General features: G+C 43.2%; 1 protein-coding gene across 1 annotated transcript in view; it reads left to right on the top strand.

Annotated features, from left to right (window-relative positions):
• LOC126305094 (kanadaptin-like) overlaps positions 1-18,702 on the top strand; it is a gene marked incomplete at its 5' end in the record, with an annotated part of 228,471 nt that extends 209,769 nt beyond the window's left edge. Inside the window, 1 exon segment of the mRNA XM_049992011.1 lies at positions 18,355-18,702.
• Between the last annotated feature and the right edge of the window lie 561 nt (positions 18,703-19,263).

Below are 19,263 nucleotides of genomic sequence, written 5' to 3'. Positions count from 1 at the left end.
TATAAAAGGTGGGGTTATGAGTGAAAGTGTACACAACAAGTAACCAAGTATCTACTCGCAAGAATGGCATCCTCCAAATTGTGTCAAACCACAAACTTTTTACCATCCAGTTGCTGAACATGCTGTAACCTCCAACATAAATGACTTCAACTTCCAGCATTACTCTCCCTGAAATGGGTGTTTGAATGGTCTCTCCAGCAGCTGCACTCTCACAGTCCTCCTGGCATAAACCTCTGTTACCCATTACATCCCTTCTTCCCTTCCTTCTTCTGTCCACTCTGCCTTCCCTGTCCAGATCTTCTGCGTCTCCTCCACCTCCAACCATGTGAGGAACCCCCCCCTCTCTCTCTCTCTCCCTCTCCCTCTCCCTCTCCCTCTCCCTCTCCCTCTCCCTCTCCCTCTCCCTCTCCCTCTCCCTCTCCCTCTCCCTCTCCCTCTCCTTCTCCCTCCCTCTCCCCTCCCACCTGTGCTCAACCCACTCCAGCCTCCTCTCCCTACTGCACATTTCCCCTCCTCTACTCCCCTCCCCAACACCTGCCCCCTCACCCCTCTTCCCCTACTCCCTCCTCCCCTTCCCCCTCACCCCTCTCTCTCCCCTCCCTCTCACTCTGCCTCCCTATCTCCCTCCCACTCTCTCAATCCCTTCTCCCACACTCCCTACTCACCCCTCCCCCTCCCTATCCCCGTCCTCTACAGGCTCCCCCTCCCCGCTCTCCTCCCTCCCCTCATCTCCCACACCCCTCCCTCAACTCCCTACCACTCCTTTCCTCTCTCGTCTACTCCCGACTCCCCTCTCTTTTTCGTCCCCTCTTATGCCCTCTCATCTCACCCGTCTACCCTTCCCTCCCTATCCCCCTGTCCCTCCCCCTCCCCTCCCTTTCACCCTCTCCCTCAATCCTTCTTCACCCCTCTCCCTCCCTCCATTCCCCTCCCACAATACCTCACCCTCCCTCCATCACTCTCTCTCCCCTCTCCTCTTCTTGCCACCACTTGTTTACCCTCCCCACCACAACTTCCCCTCCCCGCCAATACTTTCACCTCCCCGCCAATCCTTTCCCCTCCCCCGTCACTCGTCTCTCCTCCTACGCCACGCGTCTCCCCTCCCCCACCACACGTCTACCCTCCCTGCCCCTCCCCTCCCCGCCACTCGTCTCCCCTCCCCGCCACTCGTCTCCCCTCCCCGCCACTCGTCTCCCCTCCCCGCCACTCGTCTCCCCTCCCCGCCACTCGTCTCCCCTCCCCGCCACTCGTCTCCCCTCCCCGCCACTCGTCTCCCTTCACCGCCACTCGGGTCCCCTCCCCGCCACACATTTGTCCTCTCCTCCCTCCCTCCCTCCCTCCCTCCCTCACTCACTCCCTCCACTCCACTCCACTCCACTCTCCACACTCCACACTCCACACTTCTCCACTCTCCACACTCCACACTCCACTCCTTCGTTTTGAAACAAACTTCCATATATGCTTCAAAATTTGAAGCCTGTTACTCAAGAAATGTCAAGCCAAGAAGATCTTAACATCAGTGTACCAGAACTTATAACAACACAATTCACAGATACGGCCAATATCGTTAACAATGAATATCTTACACAAACTCGGAAAACTCCTACAGTGTCTCAACAACTTTTAAACAATTTCCCCAAATGTTAATTACAAGTTTTGAAGTTTCCTAAAACATGCATACTTTAGACACAGGCTAACAGTAGATCATACACAAATAAGAAGACTGCGTGACAGTAACTTTTTCAAATCTTACACAGAAAACAATATAGGAATGTTTCCCTACCTAACTTATGAAATAAGACACAGTAGGCACTGTACAAAGAACAGTGTCCACTGTTGGTTAAAAAACAACACATTTATTTAAGGACCAAACTACTGCAGGAAAACGTGAAATAGTCTCGAAATTTATTGGTACTGCAGTAAGTCACTAGGCCACCACGCGGCCATGGCGTACGTCCTAACAGTCGTGCAGGCAGGATGAGTTTCTCCTCACTTACCTCCGCATCAGACACAGTCCCTTGAGGCATGGTTTTTTACTCCAGCGGAAGGACCCCCCAATCTGCAGTGATTGTGGCATCCAGATTCCTGTCCACCACAGTTTACTTTTTTATTCTCTGACCAGAGGGCGGTGGTTTCCTTGCCATCGGATTTTCCCTCTATTTTGCAAGATGACGCAACGACCGTGGTAAAGGTCTTACGGTTTTGTGTCCTGTCCAATTTGTTGTCTTGAATTTTTGGGAGAGGATTTTAATGTGCTGCTGGGTGTCTGGCTCACACAGAGCTTAGGTAAGAGGTCTGCCAGTCACGATTACCTCCTTGTTTCACTTCTATTTCTGTTCTCTTTTCCTTGTGTTTCCTTCCCTTTTTTAGTGTGTTTCTTTTCATCTTGTTTTGCCTCTGTATATGAGGATTTGGAACTGCCTCAGGCCTGTGTCTTTTAGCCGTTCTCCTTGTTCACTGTCCGTCTTTGTCCCTTCACCGCATGTGATCCTGTTTTTATGCGTTTGGGCACTGATGACCACGCTGTTTAGCGACCGAAAACCTCAAACCACACACGCTGCATCTACATCCATACCCATACTCCACAAGCCACCTGACGGTGTGTGGCAGAGGGTACCCTGAGTACCTCTATCGGTTCTCCCTTCTATTCCAGTCCCGTATTGTTCATGGAAAGGATTGTCGCTATGCTTCAGTGTGGGTTCTAATCTCTCTGATTTTATTCTCATGGTCTCTTCGCGAGATCTACGTAGGAGGGAGCAAAATACTGCTTGACTCTTCGGTGAAGGTATGTTCTCGAAACTTTAACAAAAGCCCGTACCGAGCTACTGAGCGTCTCTCCTGCAGAGTCTTCCACTGGAGTTTATCTATTATCTCTATAATGCTTTCGCGATTACTAAATGATCCTGTAACGAAGCACGCTGCTTTCCGTTGGATCTTCTCTCTCTCTTCTATCAACCCTATCTGGTATGGATCCCATACTGCTGAGCAGTATTCAAGCAGTGGGTGAACAAGCGAACTGTAACCTACTTCCTTTGTTTTCGGATTGCATTTCCTTCGGATTCTTCCAATGAATCTCAGTCTGGCATCTGGTTTACTGACGATCAACTTTATATGATCATTCCATTTTAAATCACTCCTAATGTGTACTCCCAGATAATTTATGGAATTAACTGCTATTTTGTAGCTAAATGATAAGGGATCTATCTTTATATGTATTCGCAGCACATTACACTTGTCTACATTGAGATTGAATTGACATTCCCTGCAGCACGTGTCAATTCACTGCAGATCCTCCTGCATTTCAGTACAATTTTCCATTGTTACAACCTCTCGATACACCACAGCATTATCTGCAAAAAGCCTCAGTGAACTTGCGGCACACCTGAAATCACTCTTACTTCGGAAGACTTCTCTCCATTGAGAATGACATGCTGCGTTCTTTTATCTAGGAACTCTTCAATCCAATCACACAATTGGTGTGATAGTCCATATGCTCTTACTTTGTTCATTAAATGACTGTGGGAAACTGTATCAAACGCCTTGCGGAAGTCAAGAAACACGGAATCTACCTGTGAACCCATGTCTATGGCCCTCTGAGTCTCGTCGACAAATAGCGCGAGCTGGGTTTCAAACGATCGTCTTTTTCGAAAGCTATGCTGATTCCTACAGAGTAGATTTCTAGTCTCCAGAAAAGTCATTATACTCGAACATAATACGTGTTCCAAGATTCTACAACTGATCAACGTTAGAGATATAGATCCGTTCGACGTCCCTTCTTGAAAATGGGGATGACCTGTGCCCTTTTCCAATCCTTTGGAACGCTATGCTCTTCTAGAGACCTACGGTACACCGCTGCAAGAAGGGGGGCAAGTTCCTTTGCATACTCTGTGTAAAATCGAACTGGTATCCCATCAGTTCCAGCAGCCTTTCCTCTTTTGAGCGATTTTAATTTTTTCTCTATCCCAGTGTCGTCTATTTCGATATCTACTATTTTGTCATCTGTGCGACAGGCTAGAGAAGGCACTACAGTGCAGTCTTCCTCTGTGAAACAGATTTGGAAAAAGACATTTAGTATTTCGGCCTTTAGTCTGTCATCCTCTGTTTCAGTACCATTTTGGTCACAGAGTGCCTGGACATTTTGTTTTGATCCACCTACCGCTTTGACATAAGACCAAAATTTCTTAGGATTTTCTGCCAAGTCAGTACATAGAACTTTACTTTCGAATTCATTGAACGCCTCTCGCATAGCCCTCCTCACACTACATTTCGCTTCACGTAATTTTTGTTTGTCTGCAAGGCTTTGGCTATGTTTATGTTTGCTGTGAAGTTCCCTTTGCTTCCGCAGCAGTTTTCTAGCTGGGTGTTGTACCGCGGTGGCTCTTTTCCATCTCTTACGATCTTACTTGGCACATACTCATTTAACGCATATTGTACGATGGTTTTGAACTTTGTCCACTGATCCTCAACATTATCTGTACTTGAGACTTTTGTGTTGAGCCATCAGGTACTCTGTATTCTGCTTTTTGTCACTTTTGCTAAACAGAAAAATCTTCCTACCTTTTTTAATATTTCTATTTGCGGCTGAAATCATCGATGCAGTAACCGCTTTATGATCACTGATTCCCTGTTCTGCGTGAACTGTTTCAAATAGTTCAGGTCTGTTTGTCACCAGAAGGTCTAATATGTTATCGCCCCGAGTCGGTCTCTGTTTAACTGCTCAAGGTAGTTTTCAGATAAAGCACTTAAAAAAATTTCACTGGATTCTTTGTCCCTGCCACCTCTTATGAACGTTTGAGTCTCCCAGTCTATATTCAGCAAATTAAAATCTCCACCCAGAACTATAACATGGTGGGGAAATCTACTCAAAATACTTTCCAAATTATCCTTCAGGTGCTCAGCCACAACAGCGGCTGAGCCAGGGGGCCTGTAGAGACATCCAATTACCATGTCTGAGCCTGCTTTAACCGTGACCTTCACCCAAATTATTTCACATTTTGGATCTCCGTCAATTTCCTTCTATACTATTGCAATTCTTATCGCTATAAACACGCCTCCCCCTTCACTGTCCAGCCTGTCTCTGCGGTATACATTCCAGTCTGAGTTTAGGATTTCATTACTGTTCACGTCTGGTTTTAGCCAACTTTCTGTCCGTAGTACTATATGGGCATTGTGACCGTTTATTAATGAGAGCAGTTCTGGGACCTTTCTATAGACGTTACTGCAGTTTACTATTAGCACATTAATATTGTTATTCCCTGTTGCATTTTGCCTACTTCTATCTTGCTGCATCTCAGGAGGCGTCTTGTCGGGCCTAGGGAGGGAATTCTCTAACTTAAAAAACCCGCATGTGCACTCCACATGTACTCCGCTACCCTTGTAGCCACTTCCGGCGTCTAATGCACGCCTGACCTATTCAGAGGGACCCTACATTTCTCCACCCGATAGCGGAGGTCAAGAAATTTGCACCCCAGATGTCCGCAGAATCGTCTGAGCCTCTGGTTTAAGCCTTCCACTCGGCTCCAAATCAGAGGATCGCGATCGGTTCTGGGAACGATACTACAAATAGCTAGCTCTGATTCCACCTTCACCAACTCTGCCAACTGCCTGTACGAACTGAGGATGACCTCTGAACCCAGACGGCAGGACTCATTGGTGCCGACATGAGCAACAATTTGCAGTTGGGTGCACCCAGTGCTCTCTATTGCCGCCAGCAGGGCCTCCTCCACATCTCAGATGAGACCCCCCGGCAAGCAGACAGAGTGAACACTGGCCTTCTTCCCCAACCTTTCCGCTACTTCCCTAAGGGGCTCCATCACCTGCCTAACGTTGGAGCTCCCAATAACTGGGGTGGCACTAGACAGAGAAGCGGTGTGGTAGGAATTGTAGACAACGAACAGAGTCACAATCTCTTCTGCGAGTATCGTCAACAGGACACTGATACTTTTTTATGTGAGGCACGGAATTAACCATCTCTGATGGAAGATGTGGCACACCTGGTTGTGTAGCAGGTGTCGAGATGTTGCGGTGCGGGTGTGTACGAAAACTTCACAATAAGCGTCTCAGTTCGAGGAAATGTCAATACGTGGCACGGTCGTGGAGCAGAGGCCAATGTTAATGCCGTTTGGAGTAGGCGAAGAATGAGAGTGAGGCTGCGTTGACAGAAACCTAGGTAGGAACAGAGCTGTTGTCCTGTACTGGTTGCCAAGAATCGTAGTAGGCAGGTATCCGGTCGCACAGTAGGATCGACAGCTCAGGGTGCTTGAAGGAAGAAATTTGGTGCCTTAGGAGACAGCCGTAGCAAGCTAGGGATGTACGGAACTGCTATGACACGTGTGTGAAAGGCTCCCAGAGGGCCATTGACATCCACTTTTGTTAAAGCGTGAACCAGATTTGTAGTAAACATTTGAACATATTGGCTATTCCTTAATGCAGGCCATTTCCTGAAACATGCATCCTGTACACTCATTAACGGTAGATCGTGTCCAGAAAAAGAGACTGAAAGTAGCGTTTACTGCACAATGGTAACTTTTCAAATCTCGCCCAAAAACAGAGTGAAAATATTAATACTTTAATGTGACGGTCAGTAGTTCCGATAAATATATATAAGGTCCAGGGAGACGTGCAAAACGCTTCTAATCTTTCCTCAGATAATATAGTGAATTATCGGTCCTACCACAAGCCCTACATATACTGGACAAGTTTTACATTTGCCACGACAGTACAAATCGTGAACCGCAACTTTACTTGGTGCCCCAGATGGATTCAGAATCACTAATAACTAACTAAGTTAAATAAGACAAAGCACTGTAATTATTGTATGTCTTGAAACAATCAGAAATAATTATGACTCAGATTAAAGTTGGAGCAGTAGTGTTAATCTTCCAGACTAAGTTGCACAAGTACAAAGATACACAGTATATTTCGGTGATGCATGACCAGGGCCACATTGTCACACCAGCCAATTACTAGGTGACACAATAAGCATCACACAATGGCACACACTCGCAACTGCCCTAGTGCGGCAGTGCTTGTTGAATGTGGCCACTACTTAATTGTGGGCACACACAAACAGGTACACTCTGACGTGTACCGTAATGTGTATCTGGGAAAAACTGCTCTGACCTGGGTAGCCTTCAAATTTCACTGTGACAGAGCCCGTTACCACAGCCCAGATAAACACGGTATTGTTTGAGTGTGCAGAAACGTGTGCCATTCCTCGAGAGCTGACAGCCTGCTGTCGGTGCCATTTCCGTGTGAGCGGCCTAAAACGTTATTCTGTTGCCTGATTAAAATGTCTACTACCATTTACTACCCGTCTGTTCCTCCACACCCCTCAGATCGTGTGCCGAAAAGGTCACTTGACCTCGCAATACCGTCCGGTGGCCACGGTCGACTACAGTAGTGCCAACCACTGGCATATACTCCTCCCATTATTCCCGGCAATTCCCTTTGATCGTATCTGATCTTCCCGACAGGGACTAAGCTTGATTTGGGATAGGTGAGCTCTTATAACATTTCCCTTCTTGGGATCCACTAACAATACTTACTATACTGTGGCAGGAGCTTTCTATCTTGTCAAGATTTTTGCTTGAAGCCTGGAAGTTCTTGACAGAGACTGGGTCTTCTACATAATGTGGCTGTGGGCACTGTCTGCTATTGTAGCACTGCCTGAAGATGATGCAACTTAAGAAGGTTCTGTTTTGCCCTCTTTCAGGGGACCACAAGTTGCCTTGGCCCGGTCTGTTCCAGCAGCAGGTTGACGGATGATACTTTGTGGACTAGAAATCTTGAAACATAGTAGCAGTTCACCTGGTTCTCGCTATGTCGTTTTTATGGGTATCACCACTTGTGAGACTGTAGAGTCCAATTCTCCTGCTCTTTACTACTGTACGTGATTAGGGCTGCCCCCAGGTTTGGTTAAACTCTCAGCATTTGAAGGGGTGGGGTAATAGCGGTTGTGGCATGTGTATTGCCGATACCACACTAAAGTCCCTAAAACCACCCATCATAAAGCATGTCACGTTGTCATATGTAATATAGTGTGGTGGACGTAAAACACTATAGATGTTCTTTAAGTTCTGTACCATTGCTTCAGTAATAGCTGCCCCGGTGGGAGGCAGGTGCAATGGACCTGCAAAATCGATAACCATTTTTTGAAGGGGACAGTTCACTGTAGCAGATGCTAACCAACCCACCTTCATATACTGAACGGGCTTGACCCCAATGCATACCTGACATATACTCACTCTGTTTTTATATCACTATCAGTTCTCTTCCATAGAAAATGCTGACATATTACGGCATTTGTGAAAATGCCCAAATGCCCACCTGTAGAGCACTCATGGAAATACTCGAACAGGAAAGGCACAAATTGCTCATGCACCACTATCTTGTTGTCCTCTCTAAGTGGTTTTAGGTCTGGGATGCAAATGCTATTGAACTTATCCCTTCTTCATTCTCCTGAAATAGGACTGCTCCCATCTTACATTCGAGGTGTCCATCTACAAGATGAATCGTGTGCTAGAATCGTGAAGAGGCAGGACCGTATCTGACATCAAACCTCATTTCAGCGTCACCTGTGGTGCTTCTCGTGAGGCTGACCCCTCAAAATGTATGTATCTTTTCTCCTAAATCACATAATTTCCCCATCTTCCCTATGAGCTCGAGGATAAATTTGCAAAAAAGAAATTTGGCTTTCCTTACGTAAGAATTTCACCATGTCTTTGACATTCCTAAGTGCTGAAAGATGTCGATCGACGCTCATCCTGTCTAGGACAACCGTGTGCCTTAAGAAATGCATTAATTCACAGGTGAACTTCTCCTCGGCCAGAGGAACAGTCGATCCTGCTTTTCTCAGTCTACCAAGTACTTCTCATAAATGTTGAAAATGTTCCTCCATAGAATTACTATAAACTACCTGATCACTTGGTTCGGATCTAATGTCGTAAACAGTTTTGCCGTGTGAAATCAGCCAAAACGAGAATGACGTTCTGAGAGTGATCGTGATCACAATTTCACCTGTTTGTTCAGATCCCTATAATCCACCATGGGTGATAGCTTCCATCTGATTTGGGAACAAAAAACACAGAAGCCACATACTGTGATTTGGAGAGCCAAATAATCCCTTGTTCTAACATTTCCCTCAACAGCTTCATCGTGGGAGGGGCAAATATATACAGAGTTTTCTTTATCACAATGTTATCCTGTAGCTCGATACGATATTCTACTAATGGAGTAACACTCAACTTTGCCACCAAAACATCCAGGAATGCAGGATAGATTTGAATGCCTTGAGAAAATAAGCCAACCAGTTGCAGGTGTGTTTTCATAGTTTCAGCAGTTGTAAAATCTTCTTCAAAAGTACAAGGAGTGTCAAATAAGAAATAAATCACTTTTTTCAGTTGAACAGATGCAGAATTTGTAGAGGAACATCGCGTAATATTTCCGCATTGGCCCCTACAGTTTCGTGAAATTTTGAAAGGTGGCTGTGCTCTATAGAGCCTTCAAAATGGTGTCTGTAACAGAGTTGCAGAAAGTCTACGGAGACCTGGCAGTGAACAGAAGCACTGTGAGATGTCGGGTGAGAGGTCTGTCATTTTCTGAATGAGGTCATGCAGACCGGTCCGATCTCACGCGTGCCAGTTGGCACGCACGTAGCTGTGACTGCTGCATTGTTGGAATGTGTGGACACTCTCATTCCAGGTGATTGACAGATCTCAGTCGATCTCAGTCGAGCAGCTCACTGCTCAACTGGACTTCTCCGTTGGCAGTGCTGACACTCTTCCTCACCAGTTTGGGTCCTCAAAGGTATATGCCTTCTGTGTTTCTTGCTGCCCAATGGAAGACCGTCAAGAGCAATGAGTCTGTGTGAATTCTTTACGCATTACAAGGTCGATCGTGACAATATTTTGTCAACCAGTAGAGTGATACTGTGTAAGCATACAGGTCCTCCCATTAATGTAGTGTAAGGCTATTGCACTGAACAGAGATGATGTTGGAAAATAGGGGTTTCTAGCCAGAGGCGTGGGGAATAACATGGTTTATTGGAATCCTGAATAAAACAACCTGCATTCAGGGGAGAAAAGAATATTGCATTATATACTGAATGCCCCTTGTACATGCACCTATCCAGAAAAATTTTCATATCACAGTTAAAAAGAAGTAACATAGTGTGAAAGATATACAAAAACCACTGGATAAAAATATAAACAAAAACTAAATAGACGCATATTAACATGCTGGAGATGACAAATTTCAGAGCAGAAAAGCTCGTATCAAGTAACATGGTACATGTGATCATTAGTAAAACCAAATAAAATCAATTAAACAACATTCCCATTAGAGCTGGGCTATGTGTAAAAGTCTTCACATTAAAATATATGAGGAATTAAAAGGCAGTGAAATGGCTCATATGTGGCTGGTGCCGTGCTGCAACTGACAAAGTTGTCGCAGTGCACAAAATAAACATTATTAGTAGGTGGTGTACCTGTGTGAAAACGTATGCGCGTAACGAACAGATGAACTGTAAACTACCAGTTGGTGCGGTACATTGAAAAGGGAATGAGAAAAATTTTAGATAGCAAATTGGGGGAAAATGAGAGATAGAGAGGAGGAGGGGAAACTTTAAATCAAAAATATCCGGACACCTGGCTGAAAATGACTTACAAGTTCGTGGCACCCTCCATCGGTAATGCTGCAGTTCGATGTGGTATTGGCCCATCCTTAGCCTTGATGACAGCTTCCACTTTCATAGGCATACGTTCAATCAGGTGCTGCAAGGTTTCTTGGGGAATGCCAGCCCATTCTTCAAGGAGTGCTGCATTGAGGAGAGGTATCGATGTCAGTCGGTGAGGCCTGACATGAAATCGACATTCCAAAACATCCCAATGGTGTTCTATAGGATACAGGTCGGACTCTGTGCAGGCCAGTCCATTATAGGGATGTTATTGTCGTGTAACCACTCCGCCACAGGCCATGCATTACACACAGTTGCTCGATCGTGTTGAAAGATGCATCCCCAAATTCTTCTTCAACAGTGAGAAGCAAGAAAGTGCTTAAAACACCATTGTAGGCTTGGGTCGTGATAGTGCCATGCAAAACAACAAGGGGTGCAAGCCCCCTCCATGAAAAACATGACCACACCATAACACCACTGCCTCTGAATTATGCTGGTGGCACTAAACACCCTGGCAGATGAATTTCACTAGGCATTCACCATATCCACACCCTGCCATTAGATTGCCACCTTGTGTACCGTGATTCGTCACTCCACACTATGTTTTTCCACTGTTCAATTGTCCAATGTTTACGCTTTTTACAGCAAGCAAGTTATCGTGTGGCATTTACCGGTGTGATGTGTAGCTTATGAGCAGTCGGTCGACCATGAAATCCAAGTTTCTTCACCTCCTGCCTAAATGTCATCGTACTTGCAGTGGATCCCGATGCAGTTTGGAATTCCTGTATCATGGTCTGGATAGATGCCTGCCTGTTACACATTATGACCCTCTTCAACTGTTGGCGGTCTCTGTCAGTCAACAGACGAGGTTGGCCTCTATGCTTTTGTGCTGTACATGTCCCTTCACGTTTCCACTTCACTATCACATCGGAAACAATGGACCTAGGGATGTTTAGGAGTGTGTAAATCTCTCGTACTGACATATGTCACAAGTTATACCCGGTCACCTGACCACGTTCGAAGTGCATTATTTCCACGGAGCGCCCTATTCTGTTCTCTCATAATGCCTAATGACTACTGAGGTCCCTGATATAGAGTACCAGGCAGTAGGTGACAGCACAATGCACCTAATGTGAAAATGTATGTTTTTGGGGGTGTCCGGATACTTTTGATCACATAGTGTAACTGGGGTTCATGGATAATGGCTACATCCACATCCTCTCTTCCCAAAAGATGGCTCGAGACAGTACTTACTTCACTTACTATGTTGCAGGTTTATCTGGAACACTTTCATCCACCAATTTGTTACCATTGTTGCTTCCGATGTCCTTAATTACCTGAAAGTAACCTACAGGAACCATAAATACAGTTTCAGGTCCAGTTCTTGCATTGCTTTAGGGGATTCCTCACTGACTTGCACCACAATGGCTTGGCACTCAAATTAAACCTTGCAGTTGATTACCTTCCAGTCATCTGTCAAGAGATCCTGGTTCTGCACTTATACTTTCTAGAAAAGAGTTACTGGAGGAAGAGCCTTAGGAAGTTGTGGTACCCAAATTGATATCTTTGGGGTTTTCAAGAGTTCCTCTGCCGGCTTGACTAGCAGCTTCACCTCCTGCCACACCGATATCTTGGGCACCGTATCTTTAAGTCAGTATATTGTTCCCAACCCTTAGGAGATAGACACTCTGATGTTGGAGCATAGACTTGTGTCTTCCCCAATCTTTTCAAAGATTGAACTAGCCACTCTGGTTTCAATGTTATATTGATCAGCAGATATCCTGTTGAATGACTGTTATCCCAAAAACCATGACGTGAAAACTGAATAAAAATTTGCTGCTTAAATAATTAAAAGAAAATTTTTAAAGAATGATTGAAAAAAAAATTGGAATGTACACATATCCTGAGTGAACATACTTCTTTTTCTTGTTACCACTATTGTGCATAGAGCTTGGTATGACAATACTGGTTCCAGATCGCCCCTCTTCTGCTCACGCAAATTATTCTTGCCTGCTTCTATCCTCTCAATGCAGGATTGTCGGCGCATCGCGGAGTGATGAACAGACAGGTATCGTCACCGTGAATGCACGAATAAACTTTGCTATCTTGATAACATTCTTTAATACAATCTAAAGCACAATTGGAATACACACATGAACAATAACGATGCGGTGGAACTTGTCACACTTCCACCCGCTACCACTTATAGAGACAGACAGAAGAATTTAAATCAATTAAAAAATTGAAGAGCATCTCTCTACCTCTATTGTTTCAATGCCAATGTTATCAATGGTACAACATTTTATATATGTAGACACACATATCTTATATGTATAAGAAGAAAAGAAAGAAAATAATAATAATAATAATAATAATAATAATAATAATAATATGTTACATTATAGACTGCAAAAAATCTGTCTTCTCTCCTGATTTGTGTCTTGGCTTTTTCTGGATCTGGTTACCTTGAGAAGTGGGAGTATTTGGACTCCTCTGTTTTTCCCTGTTTTGGTAGTGGAAGCAGCCTGTTTATCCCCTTTACTCTGGGACAGTCAGTCAGTCTCTCTCTTCCCCCCCCCCTTTTTTTTTTTTTTTTTTTTTTTAATGGTTCAAGGCCTTTTAATGCCCTCCATCTATTCTTCATATGCCTCACATTTTTCTCTTTTCCCCCTCTGAGCCCCACACAAGAATTTGATCTTGATCTGGTCCAACTTCCCAGTGATGTCTGCCACTACTTGAGCTGGTCAGTGATGTGATTCATTTGCAGAAATGACTTCCATCAGTTCTAAATCCAGTGTTTGGGTATTTGCGGTATCATCAAGTCCCTCAGTTTTTAAGTGTTTTCTGTGTTCTCCATTTTATTCCCTTGAGAATTAGGGATATGTCAGTTACCAGTGGAGCCACACACAAGTGTAAGGCTAAGTACTCATCGAGGTCACGCAGAATTCCTGAGGTTCATTTATCCCCCTTAGCATGGATCAAGTCTCATCTTGGCTTGGGTACCTATTGAGTTGGAAATGGCTGTGGGAAGAGATGTGTGAAGCACACATTGTTAGGTTCATCTACATGTACATCTACCTGGGCCAAGTGTCTGGCTTGGAAGACCATGTCAGTAGTTACACTCTCGCCAGCACAGTCCTGAGCTTCACACGAACATGTGAACACCTCCACCACAAGTTCAGTGTTACGATAAGGCAATGGAGGGGAACCTTATTGATTACAGTGTTTCTTACATCTAAAGTACTTCCAAAGCTTTTTTTTTTTTTAATAAAAAAAAACAGTCTGAATGAATAGATTATGACGTTCTAATGGTGTTATTCTTTGAAAGACTAAAATAAAAATATAAACAATTGTACTATCTAGTGTGAAATGCTCAGTGTACAACTGTGAATTGCGCAGTGGCAGAACAGTTATAACCTTGTACAGACTCCATAAACTTTCAGAAAAAGTAGTGCCGCATAATATTTTTCCAGTACATGATCTAATTTTGTGAGTTCTTGCTTTCTTTAGGAAAGAAATGCACTATAAAGTGGAATGCATTGGAAAAGTACACTCTCATCAGCTGAGTGCGTAAAGTAAATTGCTAGAGGTTTTCTATTCCAGGAAAAAAAGTGAGACAAGGAAAATATAGAAGTACATCTATTGACAGCTCCCTTACAGCAAAGAAGTGGAAGAATGAACCACCTACTCCAAACCCTGTGACGTGCATATTGTGGATATGAAAAGGAGATGCAAAGTTCCATCATATAATGGAATAATCAGAGAGAAGTGTGTAAAATGAAAAGAGAGACATAGATTTCACTGCAGATAAGAAATGTTTCTTGAAATTCTACACTGAGTGGTAATAATAATAATAGAAGCTAGTCAGGAGTACAAAAAACATGTTTTTTAATTGGACAGATAAAACAACTACTCACCAGGTGATGACAGGAGAATACACACATAAAAGAAGCTGATATTTACACAAGCTTTTGGAGCCACTGCTCCTCCGTCCGGCAGAAGGGTTGAAGGGGAAAGAAAAAAGAGGGGTGAAGGAAAAGGACTGTAGAGGTTTAGGAAAAAAGGTATATTTTGGAAAAGTCACCCAGAACTGCGGGTCAGGTTGAGAATGAAAGACTGTTTGTGGGGGACTGCACCAGACAAGATTTGAAAGCCTGAGAATTAAAAGTGCAAGACGGGGTAAAATGCAAAGCAGAGATTACTGCAAAAACATTGTGCATGTGTTAATAAGGGTGGAATGCTAAGTTCATTGTACATAACAGAGACGGGAGGGGGAGAGCGAAAAATGGACAGGTCACAAAATTAAAGATGTAGAAAATTAAAACTGAGTGAAGAAATGCATATTCATTGTGAAGAAATACTGAGACGGAAGAAATTAACATAAATTAAAGCCAGGTGGGTGACGAGAACCGAGAACATAGCGTAGCATATTGAAGCGCCTAAAGAGTTTAGAGAATCTGATGTCTGGAGGAAGAACCCCGATGGTGCGTGTGGGTGAAATAGGCACTGAGGTCACAACTGTCATGTTCTAGAGTGTGCTGTGCAACAGGAAATTGTGTGTTGCTGGTGTACATCCTCTGCCTATATCCCTTCACCGTAGTCTTGCCGAACAGGATTTTCGTAACAGCTGACAGCTGGTAGATGACGTGTCGTTCTGTAGATCTGTCCTATTTGTGGCATACACCTTGCTTGTCACCATTGGTGCCACCTACCTCTATACACACAGTATCCGGCACGGTAGACAGTCCGTTGTGGAGGTGTCATCATATACCCTCTCGGTCATAACCTTCTGATTATGCAGGGATCATATTACTGATGCCTGAGCTGCAACCTCTCTACATATGCCACGGGGTAGATGTCCATCATCTCTGGACACTCAGACTCCCGGCAATGGCCATCACACCAGGTGGCCTTTCCTGGGGCTGAGTGGCACCTGTGGGAAGAGCCCCTACTCAGAGTGGGTGGTGTCAGGGTGGATGACCCACAATGAAGCGGACAAAGTCACCTTTCGCTGGGGACCGAATGGTCCCAGCACTCTCTAAGAAAGGGAATGTAGAATACAATTCTACGACATACGACCCCCAAGTCACTCCCCTCCGTAGCTATACTGTGGGAGAAACATAGGGCTATGAAAAGAAGAGAGCCATATTTGTCTTGTTACTTAGTGTGCAGCAGAACGATGGGGACTCCTTTCTGGTTAAGAAGCCTCTTTTTTTGTTGAGCACCTGGAAGATAAATTTGGGGAAGTGACAGCTCTATTCACAACATGCAGTGGAGCAGTCCTGATTCAGATGGACTTCCTAGCCCATTTAAAGAAATTATGCCTCAAACCATGTGTTTTCGAGAGCACTTTCATCTTACGTTCACTCCATCTTCAGATGTTCACATTTATTTACGCATCATTAACATTGTTTCTTTATGTGTTAAAATAGCTGCAAAATTATGCAGTGCCTAGCTCTCACTACCGTCAATTTCTTCTGCAGGCTGGATTGAAACAAACTATTAACAGAAGAATTGCATCTGCAACTCAAAGTGTCATCTTTATGGTGAGAAGCAATCTATCCTTTTCATTATAATTTTTATCTGTTGCAACTGTGCAGCATGAATTCAGAAGGAATTACAGAAAATAACCACTATGTAAACAGAACATTGTGTGTTGGTATTGATAATGTGAGAATACTGATTGAGCTGTGAACAGAAAAGTACCAGTCAGTCAAGTATGCCAGATGCAAATGTGTAGAGAACTAGGTAAATTTCATATGGAGTCCAAAACAATCAATGGTCCACAGAAGGCACAAACTGTGGAATGCTGCAGCAAACTGTGTGGAAGGTTTTGTGATGATGGTTGCATTTCAAACAGTATATTTTGCGTCTTGTGCAACAATTAAAACCAGAAGATTATGGCCATCACCAATTTTGCATCACAGTGCAGCATGTAGTGAGTCAAGACTTTCCACGTAAATTGTGGAACCGCTCGACCTTCTGCCGCCTCGAACCCCGATGTTTTAAAGATAAGTGTGAGAAAGCCTGTTTACTGCGCAACACATGTCTGTGTGTGCAGGATTGACGTTTGTCATGGGAGGACAGGAGCAAGCAGCACCGACAAGTGTTTGCCGTTCACGCCTTGGGAGCTGTATTCAAAGGTCAAGAAGTGATTGTGTAATATTCCGTGGTTTATGGTACAGTGTTAATTGTTAAAGAATACAGACATTCACTTACTTCATGTATGGGACTCACTAGAGGCAAGACATGTTAAAAACTTCTGGTGGTTATTAAACCAACCATGATATAAGTGTATATTAATAGAGTCTAATGTTTGATGACTGAGTTGGCTTAACAGATGTCAAATGTTTATACAAGAATTGGTAAAGTGGTTTCCAGTGGAAGTGAAAATATACCATGATCGAACTGAAAGTTTTCTACGATTACCCAATTATTTCAAAAGTAGAGTCTTTTAAATTCCTATAACCAGCCATAGCCTTTGGAGAAGAAGCTTTTGGGAGCTCGACATAGTTGATTATCCAGAGAAGAGGATCGGCTAGACCTGTGATGTAAGTCAACTGATGAAGGGGGGGTGTGAATTGTGAATGCAATCCAGTTTTGCACTGCTCCTCGTATCGTCAAAATGTTAGAAGGAATCACTTAAGGATGAAAATTTCACCTCCAACCTGATATCCAGCAACAAAGCAACCTTTCTTGTAACTGAAAATGTTAATCACCATTGTGAGAAATTGTGGTACACAAATAAGATACACCAAAACTTAACATTTTCTGTGCAGTGGCACAGATGAAACTGTATAGCCTGCTTTTCTTCTGTGAGAAGACTGATGGGCACTTCTGACTTTTACATGTAGCAGTTATGGTAGTTTCCTAGAATTTTATCTTCCAACAAGATAGGGCACGGCATTATTAGAGCATCAGTGTTCATCACTACCTAAATGACAAACTTCTGCATCAATGTGTTGAGGTAATCAGTAAGATGAAGGCACTTGTGGAACATTTCTTTCATGTAAAATGCAAACTTGATGAGTTTACTGTTCTGTTCATGCATCAGTCATACTTGTACATGTAATACGTTGGAAAAAATTAGTAAATGATTTATAGTAGCCCTGTATTTTTACACTGATAGAGAAATGTTTTTCTCGCTGTCAGGAAACCGTTTAGTTTAATGAGATCACTGTTAGTTCAGAATGTGAAATACTGTAAGGAGAGCCATCTTTGTGTGAATATTTCTGCAGTGCAATTAATGTTTTAAATGCAAAGTCTTGTAACATTTTGTGAAAGCTTCTTGTTGTGCTCCACAAGCAGGAATAGATTATTTTTGTTTACTGCCAGTGGGTGGGAATAATTGCTTATACATTGAAGATGAATAGTCTGTAAAAGTTTTATTATAAATAAGTGAAATAGGTTGCTCTGCTATCTTTTAACAACCAACAGATGCACCATTCAGAGTACAGATAATTCAGAATGAGCATTAGTATTGAAGATCCACTAAGTTAAAATTTTTAACCTTCAGCACAGTGATCTTGATTATAAAACTTCTGTATTCTGTCTCAATGTATCAGGGAATTTCAGACTATACTCAGCTGCAGAGTGGTGTTCTATTCTAATTTCCTTATTGTTTTGTTCAACTGCTTTCTCTTTCGAGTTGCTTACAATCTTCTTTCTTTTTTTTCCAGGGAAAATGGCACAGAAAATGGACTATGATTACGATGAATCCAACCCAGATTATTCAGTTTGGGTTCCCCCAGAAGGCCAGACAGGTGATGGTCGTACAAAGCTCAATGAAAAGTATGGGTACTAGATTGATTCCTGCCATGAGTGAAAAGTTATCAAAACGTGCACAGTTTTCCTCCCAATGTATATGCACTTCAAAGTACGCTGTGATAGTGCATGTGTTACCTGTTGACATACCTTGTTTGTGATTCTGGAGCAGTTATTTTCCCTTTCACAGATAGATAATAATTTGACAGTCTTCCTTTACTTGTAATGAAGAAATAAATAAAGCAAGGGAAAGGTAAACAGCACTTCTGAGTGAGATGAATTTATTATTTGTAACTACAGTGATGCTAAATTGGTACCGACATTTATGAAATGACAGACTTCACATTGACTTTGTTTCATTGGAATTATAAACATTGGGGTAATTATCATGCATGAACATTTTTGTTGCTTTTCTTTATTTGTAAGAGTATGCATAACTGAGATTAATAAACAGATAAGTGGTTAAAGAGGATAAACATTTGTAATTTAATTAGTTTCTCTGCATTTTGAGTTGTTGGTGCCTTGAATACTCTTTGTACATGACATGAGACTAAAGTGTTTGCAGCAAGAGAAGAAGGTTGTACCATAACTGAAATCATAGCTTTAGTAGCTTACAGCACCATCAGTGACAGTGTTCTGTTGGGACTGATGTGAATTGTGTATTATTCATCTTATGGCGTACATTTGCAATCCATTTGGTCTGCATATAGGAGACATGTATGAATTCATCCACTGTGTAGTAGTACCTCAGTGTCAGTACCTCATATGGCTCTCTTTTAAGTGAACATAAATTCCTCTGCATTAACTTGTTCCCTTTTAATTTA

The sequence above is a fragment of the Schistocerca gregaria genome, unplaced genomic scaffold (genome assembly GCF_023897955.1).
Source record: "Schistocerca gregaria isolate iqSchGreg1 unplaced genomic scaffold, iqSchGreg1.2 ptg000246l, whole genome shotgun sequence".
Taxonomy (NCBI): domain Eukaryota; kingdom Metazoa; phylum Arthropoda; class Insecta; order Orthoptera; family Acrididae; genus Schistocerca; species Schistocerca gregaria.
This window is presented reverse-complemented; position numbering and strand designations above follow the sequence as displayed.